The sequence below is a fragment of the Fukomys damarensis genome, unplaced genomic scaffold (assembly GCF_012274545.1).
Source record: "Fukomys damarensis isolate Sample0158 unplaced genomic scaffold, DMR_v1.0_HiC HiC_scaffold_25, whole genome shotgun sequence".
NCBI classification, from domain to species: Eukaryota; Metazoa; Chordata; class Mammalia; order Rodentia; family Bathyergidae; genus Fukomys; species Fukomys damarensis.
In genome coordinates this window covers 25,680,574-25,705,044 of record NW_022900937.1, presented here as the reverse complement: position 1 = coordinate 25,705,044, position 24,471 = coordinate 25,680,574, and the positions used below count along the sequence as shown (strand labels likewise).

Here is a 24,471-nt window from a genome sequence, read left to right as displayed (position 1 = left end):
AAAGCAACTGCAAATCAACATGGGGGATCTTTTAAGAATGGTTGAGTTTGTTCTAAAATTGGATTGGGGAAATTCTCAAATAATTCTGCAAATTTACTAAATATCAAAGAATTATACACCTAATACAAGTGATTTTTATGATATGTATACTATATTTCAATATAATTGAAATTGAAGCCTAAATTCAAAGGAATATATAAACAGATTTCATGAGTTAAGATCATGATTTCCATTGTGAACATGTTAAGTTTTAAGTGCTTCTGGGACTTGCAGAAATAGATGTTTGGAAATGCAGGTCTTGTATTCAGGAAAATAATCAGGTTAGAGGTAAGACAGCAAGACTCAAAAGTTCACAGATAGTTGTGCAAGCCAATCACTATGCATGTGTTATGAGAGACAGAGGCCAAGGGCTGATTTCTGGAGGATACCAACATTTAAGTACTGGTGATTGAAGAAGGACATAAAAGAACAAGAGGAACCCTAAAGACCCTCTCCCCAGAGGCTTATTTCTGGTTTTAGTTTTCTGATGGTTACCTCTGTAATTCAAAATGTTTCTAGTCTCTATTTCTAGACTTAAATTCCAGACAAAATCCAAGCCCCAGTCATAAAAAATAAGGCTTTAACTATCTCCACAATTTTCTCTTTAACCTTTTTCATTATTTGATGTTACACTATCTTCATTTTTCCTCTTGCCTATATATTTTTTTCTCTTTTTATTGAGTTTACTGATACGATTTAGGTCTACAATACAGTTACATTCATTACTGGGATCCTGTACCTTCACATGAGAGGTCTTGGTTCTCATTTTTTCCCCTTGTCCCTGCCCTCCCTTCACCCCCTCTTTCCCTCCCCATTAACAAACTCTTTATTCTCATATTTTTTCTTTTCCTCTTGCTTACATTTATAATTTCAAATATACTGCAGCCCTTCCATATCTTCTAGGGTTGTTACATGACTCCCTGCAAATACAAAACTCCATGAGTGCTCAAGTCCCTTATATAAATTATGCTTATGTATACAAACCTTCTTGTATATTTTAAATCATTTCTAGGTTACTTGTATACCTAATACAATGGAAACACTATGTAAGAGTTTCAACGCTGTGTTATGTAGGGAATAATGACAATAGAAAAACTCTGTACATGTTCAGAACATGTGCAACTTAAACAAATATATTTTCCATCAATGGTTGGCTGATTCCACCTGGTGCGGCACCCAGAGGTGTGAAGGACTGGCTGTACCTCAATGTCTTAATGAACTTGGGTTAGTTCATGGACTAACTCCTGATCATGGGAAAAAATAATTGCACCACTAGCTTTCCTTCCACCTTTTCTCTCCTCCTTGCACATTCTTTGTTGGCTGTATCTTGACTCTTAGTCATGATTTTTAATGTATGAATTCTAGTATATAACCCTAATGAAATCTTCATACATGTTAGTAAGTTTACTCTAAAAGTTGAAAAATGGGGGGTGGGGGAACAATAAAAAAGTTGAAAAATAATAAAAAGTACCTTTATTATCACTATGTAATTATTATCCATGACAGATTCATAAACCATGCAAAAATAATATATCCTTCTTTTACTTCAATGTCTTAATACTTGGTTCACATACAAGACACTCTTCTTGACAGGATAAATTCTCTTTTCTTAAGTTCTGAATGATGATTAAAATCATGCCATATTTTAAATTTCATCTTATTCATACCACATTCTTCTTGCACAGCTTTTTCTTGTATTGCCTTTCTTTTTAGAGCTTGGGTAGGCAAAGAATAATATGCTTTATCATAGCATCATAAGTACAGTTCCTTAATTATATTATGTATTTCCTGAGCTATCCCTTCTATAGTTCTCCCCTACCTCCTACTCAAATCTGGATTGAATGTCCTTTAAAACTGCACTAAATATAGCTGTCATTCCAAAACTTCCCTTTGATGATATGGATTTGCTCTAGTTTCCTAGATCCCATATCTTCTGTTTGATTTACTCTCTCATGTTGCTGAGTCCATCATTTGCTAGCTCACTAAAACAAGATGTGGTAGACATTTTAGTTCCTGGATGACTAAAGACATCGTTTTTCTGTCTTCATTTCTGAATGATAGCGTTTGGTAGTTGGTTGTATTAATTTACATTTTAAAATACCCCATAATTTTAATATTGCACTGCTTTCTTTCATATCTAAAGACAAAAATGAGAAGTCTGATGTTAGTGTAACCATTACCTTCACATCTGAATGATAGTGTTTGGTGGTTGGCCATATTAATTTACATTTAAAATACCCCATAATTTGAATACTGCACTGCTTTCTTTTATATCTAGAGACAAAAATGAGAAGTCTGATGCTAGTGCAACCATTAAAAGTTTGTAGGGAAGCAGTTTACCCATTTCCTGTAAAATATTTAAGATCTATTTTCGTTAGATTCTAAAATTTTCTGAGAATGTTAGTGTTATTCTAAAAAAACCTTTTTAACACTTGACAACCATTTGAACCCTCCCTTTCTAAACACTAATGTTCCTTAAGTCTTAGAAGATTTATCCATTATTTGTTCTGGTAATTTTTCCCTCCATTATAAACTCCTGTAATTTATGTTGGATAATCTTGCTTTGTCTCCTTTGCATGTATATTTTGTCATATTTCCTTCTATTTTTAAAATCAATGTTCTGGGAGCATTTTCAACTGTACTTTGTATCACTGCTATTGACTTTTTCCAAAGTTAGTGGTATTTTTAATCTATAAAAGCTCTTTATTCACTTATTCATTTCCCACAGCTCGTCTTAAAAGATGCAACAACATCTCAAATTAGATAAAATTAGAAAATATCATTAAAGAGGCTTGGTTCCCTGTATTACATTATTCCCAGGATCAGTGTTTCTTATTTTGGTATATTCTAATAAAATTCCTTTCCCCTCAAATACCTGCCAAGCCTTGGCTGTCTGCTCATTGTTCCTGGTTGATTATCCTGGGCTGACTAGGTGAGTGGTATGGAGGCCTCTACTGTGTACATCTGCTTCTCAGAGGACCTCACACTTTCACTGGGAAGGAGGATGAGGTACTCTGTGAACCTGGGCAAAAGTCTGACTGCCAGGTTTTTTTCAGGAATAGCTGGTACATGGCCAGCTAGCCCTCGCAGTGCTGTTAGAGGACAAGATGAGAAGGACTTTCTTTCAGATCAGGGTGTAGGCAAATTAGAGCTCACAGGCTGTATTGTTTCTTTATGACCCTTAATCTAAGAATTTTTTTAACACTTTTAAAGTTATTTTTAAAAAACACTTAAAAACATGGGAATATGTCATCCAAACTTGTATGGTTTGAATCCTTGTGCCCCTGCAAAATTCCTGTGGAAACTATCTCCAGTGTACTTTCAGAAGGTGATTAGGTCATAAGGGCTCCTTCTGTATGAAATGGAACAAGCCCCTCAGTACAAGAAGCTTTACTATGTGAGGACAATGTGTTCAGCCCCCCTGGAGGACAGAGCAACCAGGGGATTATTTCCTAAAGCTGTAAAGAGATATAAAGTCCTTTTGAAAACATCATTTTCAGTTATAATTACATCTTTTCTCATTTAAGATACTGAGATAACCCTAGTCTCCAAAACAGAGAGTAGTGAGTCTAATAAGTGTTTTTATTTATTTTGGTATGGGGATCAAACTCGGGACCTTGCACTTACAAGGCAGGTGGCGGCACCACTGAGCTAAATCCCCGACCCTCTAATAAGTGTTTAGAGATAAAGATCTATCTATTCTACAAAATATTTATGCTTTCATTTCCTTCTCTTGCTGTCACTTTATATAAAGAAGCTTCTGGAATGAAATAACCAAGGTGTGGCAGTACTACATCTTTCATAAAAACCCGTCATACAAATAAAGCAAAGTGCAAAACTATGGAAAATCTAGAAAACAGCACAGAAGCAAATCTAGATGACTCTGGGCTTAGTGATGACATTTCAGATACCACACCCTTTTGCCATACTGTTTCTGCCTTGGAGCGTGCTGATCATGATCTGAAACCATGAGCCTATAAACTCTTTTTCAAGTTATGTATATCAGATATTTTGTCCCAATGACTGAAACATGACTAATACATTAAGTCTAGAAATCCAGTTAGTATAAAATATTAGGTAATAAAATTATGCAGCATATGGAGATCATGCTAAATGTGTACATTTTATCTACTCTTGTCACAAATTTTAAAAATGTGTAACTGTAAGACAATGGAGTTGTTAATTTGCTTAATTATAGGTGATCTTTTTAGTATTTACATGTACCCCATAGCATCATGCTGCATACTTACATATGTAATTTTAAAACTATATTTAAAAAGAACACACACTGTACTTTCTAGGGTAACTAACAGTAAAATAGAAATAGTGTTGTATAAGTCAAAACTAACAGAGTGGGGGAAACTGAATAATTAAAGAATTCCAAAAGAGGGTAAAAAGAAAGAAAATAAATATAAAGCAGATAAGGCAAGGAATGGACAGCAAATGTGACATATTTAAATTCAAATTCTTTCTCATAGTGGGTGTTAGTTACATTTTTCTTAGCAGAGGGAATAAGTCTACAAAAACCCCCAAGAATGAGGTTTGAACTACATGACAAACAAACTTGAAATAATAGATACTAGAAAAATTTAACCCAATTATGGGAATATATGTTAAAAGATGTAAATGAAACTCCAGCAACATTTACTGGGAAAATTACAGCCTCAAATGCATGTATTGGGGAAACATCTTAATCAATAAGCTAAATACCCAACTCAAAATAATATCTTTCAATTGCTGAAAGAATGAAAAAATCCCTCTGTCTTAGAATTCTATAGAAATATTCTTCAGGAAATGCAAGGTAAAGATAATGATACTTAAAAAGTCAAGAAAAGGGCTGGGGATTTAGCTCAGTGGTTCTGCCACCTGCCTTGCAAGTGCAAGAACCTGAGTTCCATCCCTGGTACCAAAAGCAAAGAAAAAGTTGAGAAAATATGTGATAAGAAAAATCAAAGAAATTACTTCACTATCTACCCCAAACCCTCAAATAATATCACATTTAAAGCTGAAATATTGAAAGTTTCCTCCTTAAGGGTTAAAAACAAGGTTTAATTTGATTACTTTTATTCACCAATACATTGGAGGTCTTAACTAGAATATTAGGACAACAGAAATAAATAAAACAAAAACTACAAAAGAAGTGGTAAAGCTGTAATCGTTCACAGACAAAATGACTATGTACAGAATGTTTGAAAGAATCTATAAACTACTGAATAAGTGAACTGAGTAAGACCATAGGATACAAGGTCAATGTACAAAAATAAATTCTACTTGAAGATATGAGCACAGCAGCTTGTCTCCAGAGGTGGCCCCATCAATTTCTTGTGTGTCCACCTGCCTGTGCTCCTCCTGGATCAATATGTGTACCATGCATCTGTCTCCCTCCTGCAACTGGGAGTGCCTTATGACTTCTCTGACAGAAGTGAGTCTATGCCAATTACAGACCTATATTTAGCCTTAACCTGAAACCTCACATCTTATATAAAAATTAGTTAATGATGGATCACAGACCTAAATGTGAAAGCTAAATCTATAAAGCTTTCAAAAGAATGCAAAGGGCTAAAGGTGTAGGGAAAGTGGGAAGGGTAGGGGAAAGGTAAAAAGGGAAAGAAAAAAAATAGGAGTAAATGAAAAAATGGAAATAAAATGTTTGTAAATGGGGAGGGGAGGAGGGGGTGAAGGGAGGGCAGGGACAAGGGGAAAAAATGAGAACCAAGACCTGTCATGTAAAGGTACAAGATCCCAATAATGAATGTGACTGTGCTGTATACCTAAAATGTACCAATAAACTCAATGAGGAAAAAATTTAACAAAAAAATGAACATGCTCACAATTTTGGATAGACTTAGGATACAAACAATATTAACTATTAAAGAAAAATGTTAATTTGGACATCATGCAAATTAAAATTTTCTCCTCAAGGATGAAATTCAAAAGAGAAAAGGGTAATTACAGAATGAAGAGAAAATATTTATAGTGTGTGTATATATATATATATATCTGACAAGGACTTACATAGAAAATAGACAAAGATTTGTTATAAGTCAATAATGAAGACATTTCAACTTTTATTTATTTATTTATTTTTTTGGTACCGGGGATTGAACTCGGGTCCTTGCGCTTGCAAGGCAGGCCACTGAACCACTGAACTAAATCCCTGGCCCCAATTCAACTTTTAAAAGGGCCATACATTTTGAAGTTTTATAAGAAATATACAAAAAGCCAATAAGCATATAAAAAGATAAACGATGTCATTAGTTACCAGAGTAATTCAAAGTACAACCATGATGAGATACCTTACACATCTCCAGAAGAGCCAAAATGAAAAAGACCAGCATCAAGTAAGAAGGCAGAATAATATCTCTTATAGTACTAGTCAGAGTGTTAAGTGATACAAGCAACTTCTAATGATTTTAAATATTCACCTACACTAATTCACCTATAGGTACATCCACGAGAATTAAAGCCCATGTCCACAAAAATACTTGTCCAAGAACATTCACCATAGTTTTTATAATAGTCACAAACTGGAAACTGCAGTGATACATCACTGGGAGTATAGACATCCATCAGGGACATCACCAGGACCATCCACATACAAACTGGCAGAGTTGTATCATGGGTACTATTCGGCAAATTTTTTTCAGCAATTTTAAAAACCAGTAAAAATAATAGCATGGGTCAATCTTTAAAACACAATGCAGAGCTAAAGAAATCATACACAAAATTGCACAAACTGAGTGTTTCAAGTTATCTGACATTCAAGAACAAGCAAAATTAAGGACAACAGAACAGCAGTTCCCTCTTGGAGTAGAGGATGGACTGGAAAAGAACTTTCTGGGTTATGAAAATGTTCTGGATCTTAAAGTGATGGGCACTTGTGACATATGAGAAATATAAATTTGGTCTTTGCTTATGGTTCCCAAACACAGTCTCTAAAACTCTTGTAATTTTCCAAGTGACAAGAGCATCTTTTGTCATAATATTTAGTCTTTGTCCTTGGTTCCTAACACAAAAGCTTTTTTGTCCCTTGGACTCTCTGGAGTTACTGGAGCATCTTTTTAGATGCCAATGAGATGAATGGTGGGTGGTGGCTTCTAGATAGCTTCAGAATGGGAACGGGACCAACAATGTGATGAGAGAGCTGGAACTTCCAGCACCATTTCCAAACTTTCAGGGAGGAAAGAAGGACTGGAGATTGAATTCACCAACAGTCATTACTTTAATCAAATGTTTGTATAATGGGACCTCCAAAAAATCCTAAACAGGGTTCATAGCTTCTGAGTTGGTGAACATTTGGAGGTGCTGGTATCTTACCCCATGTATATCTTTGACTGTTTCTGAGTCTTATCTTTTTATAATAAACCAGTAATCATAAGTAAACTGTTTTCCTCAGTTCTGTGAGCCATTCTAGCAAAATCTGAAACATCATCAAAACAGATCACAGAAATACCCCACTGGAAGTGCGGGACACCTGACTCAATTGGCATCTGAAATGAGGGAAGGTTTTGTGAGGCTGGACCCTTTATATGCTAACTCTGGGTCACAATATCAAATTGTAGCACACTCAGCTGGTACCTCTAGAAAATGAGAAAACTGCTTGATGGGGAAAACCTGCCTTTTCAATGTCAGAAGTATTGTGACTGTAAAGAAAACATTTTTTCTTGTATTACACATTTGTAGAGTCCAGAATTTGGACCTATTCTGGCTCCTCACTCTGTCTCATCTCTGTAGATACAAGGAACTTAGTGAAAGGAAGATCATCTGCCTCCTTTTATCAAAAGGAAACCTAAAGATGAGAGCTTTCTTTCAACTGCTTCTCATCATACTTTGTGGACTTTTCTGTTCTCAACTTTCAAGAGGAGTCTTCTATAGAAAGACAAACTTTTGTGATACAAAAAATACAGAAAACATTTCAAAGTTTACATGTAAATTAATTTTATCAGAGCAGAATTTGGTGTGGTGGAAGTTATTCTTGAACCCCATTTACACAGCACCTCGTCACTAAATAGGGAAAAATATTTTATATAATCTAAGTTATTAAGGTTCCTAGATAACATTTATCATTCAAGGACCCCAATTTTGAATTATATTATTATAATCAGAGTAAAAATGGAATGGGGAGCAATAGAAGGGTCACATACTATTTCCATTAAGATAAAACATATTAATAAGTAATTCCGTCAAAGTCTCAAAAATTCATTGAGACAGAGAATGACATCTTACAAAATATCTACAAGAGTCAATAGGTCCTAAAGTTTCTCCTTCAAAATTCATTACCATACTTTACTTTTCTTATATTTTTCATTGTTTTATGGAACTGTTAAAAACCAAAGTTAGAAAGAAGCATAGACTTAAGTTTTAATGCATTTAGGATTTTCTGCTCTGTTTACATTATTGCTCAATATAGTTGATTGGGTTTTGCTTTAGAATTTCAAAACTTGTTACTTCTCTATTATCAGAGTTGTTTTTTTTTGGGGGGTACCACAGATTGAACTCAGGACCTTATGCTTGCGAGGCAGGCAGCAGCACTGCTGAGCTAAATACCTGGCCCTTGTTACTTTTCAAAAACAGCAATGATTAACAACTACTGCTATTTGTAGTCCCTTGTACGTCAGCAGCACATGTACTAAAATATCTGTAGTTCCTCACAGGCTCTAAATTCTAAGCCTAACACTAAGGTATGATTTTTAAGATGACAAAAACTGGTAAGAGTTGAAATCTATTTATCTTAACCAATCAACAGACTGTTAGCAAAACTTGTAGAAGGCCATTGCTTTGGACTGGGTTCCTATACAAGGCCTAGCAGACCAAACCAAAATGGAATTACTTGTGCTAAGATTCCACAACTCCAAACTGAAGCTAAGGTGATTTTATTTATCCTTCTGAGAAATGAGGAGAAAAATGACAGCCAAATTCTACACAGACCAGTTTTAGCTGACATAAGGAAGATTTCCCCTTTTCAATCTTTCTAAAAAAAGTAATCTGAAGTTAGACAACTACTTATTATATTATACTATTTCCTTGTTCCTACTCAAATCACCTCATGAAAACTGACTGTTCTACCATGATTAATGGAGTGCCTTTTCTAAATCTTTTTTGGGTGGGAGGTGGGCAGGGATGGAACTCAGGATCTTGCACTTGTCAGGCAGGTACGATGTTGCTGAGCTACATTGCCAGCCCCCTTTTCTAAATCTTTAGATGAGATGTTCAATTCACGAATCACTAGCAAAAGCCAATTAGGTCTTTAAATGTGCTCAAATTTTATTTTTTAAAAAGGCAATGGAAAAAACAGCCTGTCTATGAAGCAAACCTGAGTAGCAGGAAGCCAGAAGGATAAACCTACCACCAGTGTATGAGAAAGAAGAGCTGGGCATTTTTGGCTTCCTTTCTTTTGGCGATGGTGGAACACAGGATTTGAAGGAAAATAGAAGACAGTCATTTATAACGTTCAAGGTGAGAGAAAACTTAACTGTGGAAAATGATCAAGTCTAGGAAAAAGAAATCCTTTGTGTGGACTGAAGTCATATACTGAGACCTAACACCAAAGCCTCAGGAAATAAACTATGACTTTGCACTGTATGTCCACTCTGGACATCCATCTTCCTAGGGTAACAACATAAGGAAAGCTCTAACTTTCTGAATGCTTACTAGGTAACTGCTACTGTTCTAGGCACTTTATATAAAGATTAATTTGTTTAAAACCACAGTGTGTGAATAATATTTGTTTTATAAATGAGGAAAGTAAAACATACGCAGTTTAACAAATTTGCCCAATCTTGTAGATAGCAAAATATGCTACTCAGGTAATTTGGTGCTACAGGCCATGGCTGCTATCCATGTGTACTGTACTGCCACTTAATATACTACCTTAATCCAAGTCATCCTCTGCCTTAATGAAAAGTCAGACACTAGTTTAAGTGGCAAAGATAGATTTTTTAATACCTAATATTGCAATAGGAAGAATCCAGCATAAACTGAACTCAACTTTAATTTATACTGAAGTGACTAAGCATCTCAAAGGGAAAATGAAGGAAAAAAAAAAGGGTAAGCAGGAGCTCAGTAAAGTCAGGAAAGTGAAAAATTACAAAAGCAGGAAGGAGGTTGGTCTACCTGAAACCCATCTGGGTTCATAACTGGTGCTTACTGAAGTTAGGACCTTACCCCTTCACAAAGGCAGGCAGACATGGACCTTCACGTGTTGGCTGTGACCAATAATAAATTCTTTTGGCAGCCTTGAATTTTCTCAAACAGGTACTTTAGTAAGAGCTTAGGTCATCCTAAAGATGTGGTTTTCAGCTGGGTGCGGCAGTGCACACCTGTAATCCCAGCACTTGAGAGGCTGAAGCAGGAGGACAGCCCATGAGTATGAGACCAGCCTGGGCTACACAGTGAGTTCAAGGCTAGCCTGAACTGCACAGTAAAACCCTACTTCAAAAAAAGAAAATGAAACAAACAAAAACAACAAAAACAACAAAAGTAAAGTTAGTCTACTTAAAATAGACCAAAATTTGATTTACTAATAAGGAAGATAATTTTAATGTTTATTTAATCTTATATTTAAGAAATGTTTGGTTATAACTGCAACTATGAGCTAATTATTAGAAATTAACAAATCAAGAGGGGTTGGGGAATAATTTTTCTTACAAAATTGTGTTATTAGGGCCAGGGATTTAGCTCAGTCATTCCGCCCCCTGCCTTGCAAGTGCAAGGTCCCAAGTTAGATTCCTGGTAAAAAAAAAAAAAATTGTGTGATATATTAACAGACTTCATATGCCTGGGTTCCATAACACAGTCATAAGGCATTACTTGCAAAAAAAAAAAGTTTGAAATTGCTGACAGTGCTCCCAAGGTCCATCTTTAATCCTGATATTCCATTTTTTAAGAGACAGAAGGGTCATAATCATCTTTGTCATTTTTTTTCAATTGCTATGGTTGAACTGTGCCAGATCCTATCACTGGTTTCATTTGTTATTTTAGCTCACAAACATTACCTGCACCATCTATTCTGTATCTTTTCAAGATCAGTAATTTCACCCTAAAATCCCATTGTACTTTGCATTTTATGAAAAGTATTTGACAGTCATAATATTCTGGCCAAAAATGTCCCTCAACTAGACAGGCACACATTTATAAGAGACAACTAATGTTATCCAAGTTGTTTATTGGTGAACACTTGTTACAGCTTTGGCTTCCCTTTGCAATCTCATAAGAGTGGGGGACCTAGGTAATACTCAAGCAGCTAGTACTCCTGTAGTCAAAGAAGACCACTGCAGTGTAAGTAGAATATAGCATGAGACAAAGTTGGAGAGGGAGTTAACCAGTCAGCAATAATGCCTCCCACGGTGGGGGGAAAAAAGGCACACTTAAGAAAAGTCAACAAACAAGGTAACAATAAAAAGACACGAGAACCTTTGTAAAATTGCCCTCATATAACAGTCACAGAGCCACCATTTCAACCACAATCAAGGAGTAATCTTACAATGAGAAGTAATTTTAAGAGGAAAACATCCAAGCTTTAAACTAACTTTCAAACTTCTTTAACAGAGGGCTCAAATTTCAGTAGAAAGAAACCAAAAGATTTTTTAGTGATTTGGTTAAAATACATTTATCATACATTTTAAAATCTTCCAGTCAGATATTAACTTTATTAGTCTCACAATATTACTGATTTGTCAGCTCTGTTCAGAGTGCAACATGAAAGGAAAGCAAACTACGGGGGTGTGAAGGCAGCAAGAAAATAACAGTTGAGACCAATTCATCTGAATGCTCCCCCAGTCACTTCTTACATATTTTGGTCCATAATAACAGAACACGCAGAGCCACGCCCTTTCTGATTATTTTCAAAAGTTTTCCATTTTAGAATTCAATGTCAACAAATAAAGCAGACTAAAATACTCTTCTAGGAAAAATATTTGGATATCTTGCCCATATGTGAATACCTAACATAAAAATTTTAAAACTACCTTTCCTTGCAGGCCAAATATAATTTTTATAATGATATCCACAGAAGTATGTGTATTTCACTAGCCCTATATTTCCTCTGGTTAGTGTTCAAGTAGCTTTTCATGATATAAAAAGCTGGCACACATGGCTATTACCAATAATTTTTAGACAAGCAAAAATAGGAAAAGCAAAATTCTTGAATTTCATGTAATCAACAATTAGAATAAAAATGTTTTCTAAAATGATGAAAACTGGAGGGGAAAAGTGCATATTCTAATATAAAGCATTTAGAATAAAATATTCTACTGGACTAAAAATAAATTTTCTGAAGACTTTTATTAGGCTGTAAACACTTTTAGCATTTCTTACTGTATACACACAGCATGGAAAGCCAATTTTCAGAATGTGTTTCCTAACTGCATCAGAAGTGCAAGGCTCAATTATGCCAATATTCTATTCCTGAAGTAAAAACTTAAAGAGCCGCATGTAGAAATGTCTGTTGGTAAGATCTGGATATGATTTGTTCCTCAGACTTCCTGTGTGAGAAGCTGGCCCCAAGGTGACAATGTTGGGGTACTGGAAGGAACCTTTAAGAGCTGAGACCTAGTGGGAGGTCTGTGGTCATGGGGGAGCTTCCCTTGGAGGTGATTATGGAGCTCCTGTGGCATCTATGAACTCTCCAAAGAGTTTGTTACAAGAGGAATCAACCCTGGCTTCCTGTTTGGGGACATTATCTCTTCCCACACATGCCCAGCCCTAAGGATGTCACCCAGCATTAGGTCCTCACTAGAGGCTAAATAGTGGACTTGCCTAATCATAGACCTCTAGAACTGTCACTTAACCCGTTTTCTTTTTAAAGTTAGGCTACCTCTGGTATTTCATAATAATAATAATGAAAACAGACTAATACACTTGTCAATAGTAACATTTCAATGCAATTTTACATGTGAATTAGCATATCATAAAAAAATTCTTAAAATCTTTCCCTGGCTTCATGTAACCATTATTTACTAATAAGGCATCACACTTAAAAAACAAATAAAACCTGTCCCTGATGTTGTAGCATAGACAGATCTTCATAATATATGTAATATCTAATATAATCAGTTTAGAATTGAGTTGTAACAACTCTAGTTCACAATAGCATAAACATATACGAATTAATTTCTCTCATAGGGTAAGAAATCTTGAACTGAGCAATTGTTAAGGTTGGTTTACTAATCAATGATGCCAACAATATTTCCTTTTTCTCTGCTATCCTAAGCATATTAACTTTTTGTACTCATGCTTATTGCCTAATAACTCTAAGGTGGTCCCTACAATTTCAAGCACCACATTTAAGAGTAAAGCAGAAAAAAGGGTCACTCCAACCATGACTAACCCTTATATTAGATAAAAGCTTTCCATGAGGTGCTCAGCGGATTTATGATTTATAATCATATTATATACCCACTATGGTAAGAAATGTTTGAAAATTAAATATTTACCTTTTCTAATTTTTGTGGTAGAGGTAAGGAATCGACAATATATCAGCCAACCAACAGTGTCTGCTACAGTCTTCAACCCAATATGCACATGTATCCTTCCCAAACCATGCATTAAACAGAATACACATTCTCTATTTAACAAAGACAACCTACCATATTATCCAATAACTGCATCTAGCTTTGGGTGATTTTTCTATCTGCTCTGTCAGGTCCAAATCTGACAACCTGTCACTCATCTGTACAGCTAAAAGATAATATTTTGCTAGACTCCCCTCCCATATAAATAATGAAAAAGAAAGAACAGAGTAACTTCAATTAAAATTCTCACTTAAAAAAGGGATAATGGGAAGCAGAGAGTGATCAACAGTCCAAAACCCATATCATATTTTACCTTCTAAAATCACAGATTCCTTGGCAGGAAATAAAATTCTTGGTTAGATATACAGACCTTCCTAGTTTAAGTCTCAGGGAATCTTAGGAGGCCACATAGACTTTAAAATAATACCCTTCTCAGGGGTCCCACAGCTTTTATAGCCTATTTCATACTGATATGTCTTAGGGATTTGGGGATTAGAATTGAAGGGAGGAAAAAATAATTGTTTGCAGGTTAAAAACATGTGCACCTGGGCCAGGGTGTAGCTCAGTGGTAGAGTGCTTGCTACAAGGCATGAGGCCCCTAGTTCCATTCTCAGCACTATTTTTAAAAAATCAAAGTCAGTGCCACCAGTGTAACATAGTTCCATCAAAAACATTATCAAAATTCTGTCCTATTTGCTTCAAATCAATTTCTTGTATTAAAAAAAAGCATAAACCAAAAAAATTTTCAAATAATCACTGGGCCTGGAGAATCTCATCCCTTAGCCACTGACCTCTGAACTCTTAAAATAGACTTAGGCAATTCTAAAAATAGCCTTATGTGGGGAGGTACTACTGCTAACCTCTGCAAAACTCCAAATTATGGAGCTCTTTGTCAATCTGGAGTGGGAACAAAAGGCAAACTTGGTAAAACAAAACTGTCTTTTCTCCCTTTGTTTTCATGCTGAAAAAGCATTAAGCTCACCTGCTCCTGTAAGATCCTTCTGGAAAGTCAAAAAAGGTAAACAACACATGACAATATTCCAAAGATTTTTCTATTTCTATTAACACTACAGGCTCAAATTTCCATGGAATAGTGATACAGATTAGCTTTCCATGGAATAGAAAGCGTAGGTTAACCACATGTTATACAAGAGCTATAACTTTCTTCTCCCTATCTTTTTTACAGACTCTTTTGATCATTCTCTCCCAAGGCCCTCAGCTTGTTAAAATCACATTTTCAACCTCATATTTGGTATCTCAGGGTTGAAAGATAGCTGCTAAAGCTTCAGGCTTCAGATTTGCATTTAAGGCAAGAGGAAAGAGGAGAGTAATAGCCACTTATGTCCTTTTTTATCAGAAAAGCAAAAGATTTCCCTGAACTCAGCAGACTTCCCTTCACAATTACTGGGAAGGGAAATGGATTGTCATGACTGGTTCAATTAAAGGTTATTTTTGCTGGGTACTCTGATACCCTACAAAAATGAAGGTAAGCAATGGAATATGGGTATTTGGGAAGCCATGATGAATTTCTGGCATAAATAGATATTTAGAGTTTTAAGAAACCAATCTCTAGTTGGTGAAATTTCAGACATTACACCAGAGATGGGTAGGGGGAACCCTGCAGACAATTATAGAACTATATTTTAGATAAAGAGATTCCCTCACTCAAGCAAATGAATACTACTTAGAATCTATCCTTGAAATAAATACAACCCCTTTAACATTTCTGCTTTTCACACATTCCTCCCTTCCTTTGATTCTGAACCCACATATTTTCTAAAATACCCATGTTTATTAACAACTGTTTCTATGGTATCAGAGCCCCTAGTGGTGGGGCCCAGGGGTAGAGGCTATTTATAAAGACTGCAGTACATGCCAATAGCAGCTACTACTGGTGAAATCCTTGAGGAATTTCTCAAACAGATAAATACTGTGGAAAACAAAACATATTCAAAGTGCCTGTTATTTATAGAGAAATATCCTGACTATAATTTAGTTCCCCAACTAGGTTCACCAACTAGAAGTAACTACACTGATCATTCTGGTACACTGTAAATTAATAAATTTGCACTTTGGCATTACATACTAGGTGTATCAGGTTGCAGGGCTAATTTAATCCTCTCTGGGACACTTCTGACCAGGCCAGATTCAAAGACCACAAGACTGAGAGTCAGCTCTTCAAAATTTTACTAGGGTTATACCACTAGTTGTGGTCATTTGAATAACAGCAGCTGGTTGGCTTTAGGCAATAGTCCTTCGCAATACTGATAGTGAGTGTACTGGCATGAATTCCTATCTTTAAAATGTTTATAGAAAAAATAAACTAGTTTTCATTCCATGTAGCAACTCTCAAAACCATTTTCTATTGTGTAAACTGTGATACCTATACCACCCATTGAAAGTATGATGTTTTCTGAGTGACTCTCAACTCATACTATGTATGTATAGGCACACAGAGCATGGGCTCTGGAGCCAGAAAGCTAGTGTGCAAATCCAAGTTCCATAGTAGAATGTTCCACCCTATAAGAGGTGCATGATTCTGGACAAAAGTCACTGTTTCCTCATCTACACATGAGGACAGAGAGAGGAGGGACAGAATAATACTGTATGTGGGGCATCCCCAACCTGCAAGTTTGAAATGTCCCCAAAGCTGATTATTTTTTTGATATTTTGTCAGTACTCACATCTAGATGTTGAATCCTGGAGCAGCAGATTTTGAATTTTCAGTTTAGGGATGCTTGACCAATAAAGTCTATGCAATAAAGTCTATACAAGTTTTCCAAAATCTGAAAAAATTCCAAAATCAGACACTTCAAGCATTCCAGATAAGGGATACTCAATCTATGCTTATTTAAAAGGGATACAGAAGAATAAAATGAAGCTATACATTCAAAACACCTGGAATATAAGGATTCAGTAAGTGGTGATGATCACCATTACTCCTGACTGGAAAATCAAATGTGTATATGGCTGCATTTGATATAATATAAAACTAATTTGATAATAAAGATTAACTTTAAGTGAAAATGTTAAGTAATACAAACTCTAGAATTACTAATTCATAAAGAATTGCACCATCAGTGGTGGCTGGGAAATGATTTATAAAATCTTTCAAACTACTACTATATGACAATAACAAACTTACCCACGAGGATCAGTCTTCATCATGAATATTTCCTACAAAATGCTACAGCTCTGTAAACATGTGAAGGAGGAAACCATCACAGTACTCCCCACACCATGACCTCCTCATACCCTGGTCCTATGTCACTGAAGCCTACAAATTCAATACCCAATCTATAATCAATACTCAAAATACATCTCTGAACACTGTCTTAGGAAAGCTTCTCTTGAAATAAGGGGGCCAGTCAGCCTAGTGACTTTTCCAAGAAATGCCTTAAGGATTTTGAATTTCCTGTAATATACATCTATTTTCTCTCCTACACAAATGCTTCTTTCATGTGTTTTATTTGCTCACTCATAAGCACAAGCCTCTATTACATTTTACCTTCACTCATTCCACACTCAATTCAACTTCTTCCCCAATCATTTTTCTCACTGTGCCCCAACCTTCAATCATATCTACTAGAAAGTCCATTTGACAATATACTCTTATCTTAATTTACAGTAATACCTCAGTTCACAAATGCTTCTGTTTGCAAACAACTGTGTTTGCAAACAAAAGTGTTTGGCAAAATTTTGCTTCTATTTGTTTGCATACTGCACATTGGGTGACAAATACAACCAGTCAACTTCCCCATACAAATACAAACATGAACACAGCCATGTTTCCCAAAATCATAAAACAAATCAAGTTTGTAAACCAAGGTACCATTGGGAGTTTTTTGTTTTGTTTTTTTTGAGACAGAGTCTGGCTATGTAGTTCAAGCCGGCCTTGAACTCACTATGTAGCCCAGACTGACCTCAGACTCATGATGATTCTCCTGTCTCAGTCTCCTAAATGCTAGGATTACAGGCATGTCTCCCCATGCCTGCGTTATTTCTCATTTCTTGACACTTTAATGAAAATCCAGTTAGAACCCTTAGATCTTATTGCCATTTGTCCTTATTTTTCTCCTCTTTTTCTGACTTAAGAGAAAAGATGTGAGGAATAACACTGTCCTTGCTCCTGAATTCCACTTTCAGATTACCACACTCTTGGACCACTTTTTACTGTGTGAAATCTGTACCCTATCCTACATTTCAGAGAACCAGCTTCAACGATTCTATTTGAACACTGAATTCTTTACAGTTTTCCTCCCACTCATTTTAGTAGAGGTGATTCATTAAGAGTCCACAGTTGGGCTGGGAATTTAGCTCAGTGGTGCTACCACCTGCCTTGCAAATCAGTCCAAGGTCCTGAGTTCAATCTCCAGCACCAAAAAATAAATAAAAATAAAGTCCACAGTTCCATTTCTGTCAGTGTTAATGTGTACATCCTTGGAGATTATTACATGAACCAGAAAGATTAAACATATAAATGATAGTCACATGGCCAAAAACTGAGTAAAATACATGACCATTTCTGTGCTCATTAGTTTTCCATAATATTCTTCAAGTTCTATAAATGTATATTTTCGATCATTAGAAATGCATGTCATCTACTGCCCTAGACATAAAGCACCATTTGCTTTCCAAAATTAACCACAGTATCATGAGGTTAGAAGGTTAAGTGGGTATACAAGCTATTCTTGGCAAATGATCACTACTTAGATCTATAATGAGATGGTAAGAAAGTCCAATCTTAAAGCAGTTAATTTCAAAGTTATCAACTTCTTCTAACTTCAGTCTCTCTGAATGCTTTTGCCCTGTATGTCTTGGAAATGAGCAGCACTATCCCCAGTACGACAGCATTTCACCTACTTTAAATGCAGTACAGTCACCCTGAGCCCTTGATTACCTCAGCACAACAACTTAAGCTTTTCTCCAGATTGCTATTCTCCAAAACTTTAAAAAATTTTATTTATATTTATTTTGATTCTTATTATTTTAAAATCACAAAACCAGATTTAAATTTAACCATCTTACGGTACTCTTGTTTCTAATATACTTTTTATAGTTAACATATAATTGAATATTGTTCTATATATATAAGCTTCTCAAATATTAGAAATTAGACCTGTAAAATTAAAGACTATAGGATTTTCCACATTTTAGACCTTTATTGTAGCTTAGTTCACTCAAACTAGTGATGTAGAACTAGGATTAACAAAATATGGCAACACATATAGTCCCCACAGTATTATAAAGAAATGATTACTTACCAGCTTTGTCCTTGGATGAAAATTCTTATAGATTACAGAGTAGAGAAAATTGTCTCTGTAGAGTTCACATCTACTACTTCTGCTATAGTAAGAACTGTAGTCACCATAAAGGAAATGAAAACTATTTAATAATTTCAATACACAAAGACAGTAGAATATACACAAATATCATATAAACCTTTTTACTTAGTAATACCTCAAAAGACTTCATAGTAAGAAGCAGAATTTTCACTTTGTTGATATTTAATTTCTCCTCTTTCCTTAGCCTTTTTCTAAAGTCCGAGGAAAACTTTACTATAATTTCCAAACACAAGGCTAGAAGTTGGATTAAAAGGAAAATTGAATTCTACAGACATTTCTCATTTTAGAACACTTCTGTTCTTGCAACCAAAATGACATTAAACGAATATGTACATTACAATATTCAGAAGAAACAGTCCAAGGAAACTCCAACATGGTTATTTTGCTTGTATTTGCCTCTTACATGCAGCACTGTAATGTACAACAGAATATAAAACTACAGTACTATACAGTACAACTAGGAAAAATTACAGTACTGTGTAAACAAGGTATACTGTACAAAAAAGATACTGAGGTTCTATCAAGAGGATGTACAGAATTGTACAAAAAAAGATTGAATTGTTAGGTTGTTAAAGGAAGAATATCTGTATTTGGAAGATTACTGGATGAACAAGAGCTCTTTCAAAACATACAAGTACAGTAGTACCTCAATATATGAACTTAATTTGTTTTACTGGAGTTTGTGAAAAAATGCAAAATTTTGTCAAACACTTTTTGTTTGTGAACTGAATTGTTTTCAAACAGAAGCATAGTGAACCAAGGTATTACTATAAAGACTTTTGGGGAAGAGCACAGAATTATACATATTCCTCATTTAACAATCTACCTGTTTAACGACTGTTTGGACTTATGACCAAGGCTCACTGTTCAGAGTTATAACTGTCTCTTTTTTTTGTAGTTTTATTATCTTTTTAATACAGCCTGTCTTTTTGTACAATATACCTTACTTATACAGTACTGTAATTTCTGTTGACCATACTGTACTGTACAGTACTATAGTTTTATGTTGTTATATATTACTGTTCTGCATGTGAGTTATATAAATAAAAAGAAAGTCACCGAGTTGGAGTTTCCTTTGATAATTTCTTTGTTCTGAATATTGTAATATACATACTATATACAATTCCTCATTTAGCAACCAATTCATTTAACTACTTAGTCACAGGAATCAAATCCAGTCTTTAAAGGAATGTCTGTATAGTTTTAAATTATGACAGCTACTGTTATGTTTCCCCTGAGGAAAAAAATTATGGGCATTACCATACATAGATGATTAACAGGGACTGCCATTTATATAAGGTGGTATCTTTCATGGGAAAGAAGAGGGAAATATGGTATGTAATAATTTATCTTCCACTTTAAAAAGTTCATTTTTGCACATTGAGGGCATATTCTTAAGTAAATACCGAATAGTTTCTCTGGTGTGAGAAACTGAAAGTGTAAATAAGAAGTGAAATGCGAATTTTCTTTGTTTTGTTTTTTGGTACCGGGGATTGAACTCTGGACCTTGTACTTTCAAGGCAGGTGTGATGCCACCAAGCTAAATCCCAGGACCTAATGAATAACTGATAATGTGAAATAGGAAGAAAAGTTGCAAAAGGGTAGGAAAGTGGGAGGGGTAGGAGAGAGGAAAGAAGGGAAAGAAAAAAGTATAAGAAAAGGAAAAACTGGAAACAAAGTCTATACATAGGGAGGGGTAGAGGAGTTGAAGGGAGGACAGGGGAATGGGGAAAAAATGGGAACCATGATACATAATGTAAAGGTACAAGTTTCCAATGATAAATGTAAATATATTGTATACCTAAAATGTACCAATGAAAGAATTTAAGGGGGAAAAAAAAGTTCAGTTTCTCCATAGTGCCATTTTATATGATACTAAGAAGATCAAGACATGGCCCAGAACACCTTAATTATGTAGAAGTATCATATATAATTATCATAAATTATATCAAGCCAATTGGTGGAATTCAGCAATTAGTTTACCTGAAGTTTATGATCTTCCCATTGTCATAAAAATAACAAACCTAGTGAGTTTAAGAATAGTGTACTTTTATAACTACAAAGTGAGCTGGGTACTTAGCTCAGTGGTGCTGCTGCCTGCCTTGCAAGCACAAGGTCTTGAGTTCGATCCCCAGTACCAAACAAAAATAACTACAAATCATCAGTTTATCTACTTTCAAATTTGATCATACTGTTTTTAATTTTTCTAGTTTGCTTGTAGTCTGTGAGATAATTGTTCATACGCACAAATAAAAAGTTCAAGGGGCCACATACATTGACAAGGTTGAAGTCACCAAGTTCTACTTCTTCATCCTTACAATCAACATACCAACACTGTTTATTAGAATCTGCTGTAAATTTGGGATATGGACCAAAACAGTTGTAGACATGAACTGTGCCTGAAGTCCCACATTACACTGAAATTTTATGAATTTACTTGGAAACATGAACTGAGCCCGTGTTTACTGAAGGCCAATTGAATTGGAGGGAGTTATTCAAATTATTTTTCCGTGTAGAATATTGTTTATTAAAGGATAAATCGGCAATTAAAATGTGCTAATTTTGAGGGGTTGGGGGCTGCTGGGAACCGAATCCAGGGCCTCACGTGTGCAAAATGGGCTAATTTGAAGCTTACATATGTTAATAAAATTTAACAAATTACAGAATTTAGACTCAAGCGATTTTTCAGGGAGGAGTATTTTATCACCATCATCACAGATAAGTGATGTTTACTGAAGGTATACTGAGCACATATTTTGCTTTCTGTTGTAGCCACAGACTGTATGCACATAAATACTGAGAATTACAAGTCAGTCATATTTATTCCTTAAAGCTACCTCAACAAGATTTAAAGAATACAAAACCCACTGTTAGCAGTTATTGTATTTGAATTTCAAAATAAATATCACATAAAGTTACATATATTTCACTTTTCAAGTGTTACACTAACTCAGGTCTTCTCTCTGCATATTACAAATAATTGAAGCTATACCATAAATCAACATGTGGAAAGGCTTTCAAAGTATTAACATTTATACAAACATTAACAACTGAGAACTTATGGAATTATTCAGATTTTCATAAATTATGTGGCATCAAATGCTTATGTTCTATTTTTTTTCAAGCAGCTACCTCAGAATAGTAATTTAAACTTTTTCAGGCATTGCTAGGATGAACATAATATCCAATCTGCCTTCTGATAATCTTGCAGCTGTGTACATATACAAATTTTCTGCTTATGTGATCCTTGTACTCTTTAAAGACAGTCTTTTTAACTAAAAGAAAATCTGACATACCTCAAACGGCATGTGGGTATAGGTGTAGAAAAAGGTGTATCTGGCAGGAAAGGGACACCCAAAGCTTATTTTCTTCCATCCTTTTTATAGCTCTTAAATACCATTGCTATATAGCTCTTTCACTCCCAAATTCCCTCATTAGAAGCCTGCAGTCTATTGAAGGCCACATACGCTACTTGTAGTTCTCAGATTCCCCAACCTCTCCCATCAATAAGAATGACCCTGGGGCAGTTAAAAACTAAATTCACACACATAAAAATTAACTTTACAAGTGGATCCCATGGAAATTAGATTTCAATAAGTTTCAGATGAGGCTTCTCCATGTTATTTTAAATATGTACTCTTCACTGACCCTTAAAGACCAAGCCAACTCTAGAATAATGCAGGAATCCTGCTGCAGATCTCCAATATTTCTCTAAATTGATCAGCCTCAAGGGCTAATCCTCCCCTGGTTGTTAAGATTTAGAGCATTTGAAAAGAGTGGGCCAAATTTGGAGAAAGAAGACTGACATCTTGTCTATACCTCTCTGATTTAAATTTTCAACATGCTACAGATTACTAACTATATCAAAGGGAGGATTTTAGCTTGGGTTTTTTTGTAGAAGTACTACACCACCAGGGGGAAACACGGAGCTAACAAATTCAACATGTTTGGTTTTTTTTTAACTTTACTACATAAAATGGTTGCATCTACATTTTCCATGAACAGAATGAGAAGGAAGTAGCGCTTAAAAGATATGGGTAAAAAATGTCTGCATGTACTTTAATTTTCATAATTTCTCTTTCTAGAAGATCTTTATAGAGCCACTGTAGAAAAGTTCCTTTGAAGTTGCATGCACTTCAATTAAAAAAAAAATTGCATTCAAATACAGATTCCAGCCTAGTTAAACCAAAGTGGTCTTCCAATCTCTCTCTGAAAGTTTCAAAATATTTGTCCTACTTTTATATTTAATTAGCATTGTAACTGAATGCTTTTCAATGATTTTAATCAAATCTTAAGTAGTGTTCTACCAAGTGGGAGAAATGGATGAGATAATTTTGGCAAGCTATGCTAAGGCTTTCTATCTTGTCAAAATGTTGCCACCATCTGTCAGAAAACTGCTTTCCATCCTAAGCATCCTGCATTGTTTTTTTTTTAACCTATCCCTTTTCCCCTTTCCAGTCCATAATTCTTCCTTCTAGAGATGTAGAAGAAATATCCTGTCAAATCAGGCAACCTTCTACAAACATCTTCTCCAAGAGATTTTTTCTCTCTGGATTCCACCATGAGGGATTAGATTTAAGAAATGCTGACAGGTAGCGGGGCAAGGCTCAAAGAAGGAACTTTACTTATTGGCCAAAATTAAATAGTCCTTACCTGGATATTCATATGTCTAAGAAAAATATGGCCCAAGCCCCTGTGGCAATTCTATAACCTGAGTTTTGATGTTTTCAACCCTAATTCCATCATTTCACTAGAATGGCCACGGTGGGAAGAAGGGCCAAGAAACATAATGGGCATTACTGGGAGCCCACCCAGCCTAAACCAATAAAAACACTTTAGGTGGGAGGATGGAAATCAAGGCTATCAGCTGTGCCCCAGCTCCCTAGAACTTTGCGTTTTAGAAACTAAGGGTTTTCAAGCTTTTCAAATGCTTTACGTACCATGAAAAGGCCGGGACCCCATAGGAAAATGGCTCTATTTTCAGCGTGAATTGGCTCTATTTTCAGCACAAATCGCAAAGGTTACTCGGAGTCCAAAAGCTGCTTCAATACCGCTCCAGCAGCACCTGAGACACAGGGTAGAGCTGCGCGTTCACGCGCGAGGACTTCACCCTGGGAGACCGCGTGCGGAGCGCCCAAGTGCGACCCCACGACCCTGCCACCCCACGTCCACAGGGGATCCGACCCTGTAACAACCCTAGGACAGGTCCACCCCGTGACGCGCGGTCACGCACTGTCCGCGTCAGGAGGGTGTCACGGGGTCCGGGGTGTGGTGTCAGGGGGCTGGTGAAGTGGGGAACCGTGTCCTACAGCGGTCCTGCGAGTCACCTGGGCGAGGTTAGAACAGGTGTCTCCTCCAGGGCAGGGCGGCTCTCAGGTTCCGACCTCAGAGGGGACTTACGAGGCGCAAAAGCCAAGGGGACGCAGGGACAAGAGTCTGAAGCCGGGGCAGCCCCCGCTCAGGTCACCCCGCCACCTCCTCTCTTCTCCCGCCTACTGCGCCCAAGTGTTCCCACGTCTCCCCTTCCAGCCCGCCCTCACCCCTCACCCCTCACCCCTCATCCACGCCGCGAGCCC

At 36.0% G+C, this 24,471-nt stretch overlaps 1 protein-coding gene across 4 annotated transcripts in view; it reads right to left on the bottom strand.

Annotated features, from left to right (window-relative positions):
* Nrg4 (neuregulin 4) overlaps positions 1 to 24,471 on the bottom strand; it is a 92,092-nt gene extending 67,621 nt beyond the window's left edge. Inside the window, exons 1-4 of one of the 4 annotated variants that reach the window (XM_010625947.3) lie at positions 24,450 to 24,471; positions 23,836 to 23,960; positions 18,815 to 18,908; positions 16,235 to 16,336 (exon numbers count right to left, since the gene is read on the bottom strand). The gene's annotated coding sequence lies outside the window, so the exon portion shown is untranslated. The other 3 variants (XM_010625939.3, XM_010625956.3, XM_010625976.3) reach the window with 3 other exon arrangements.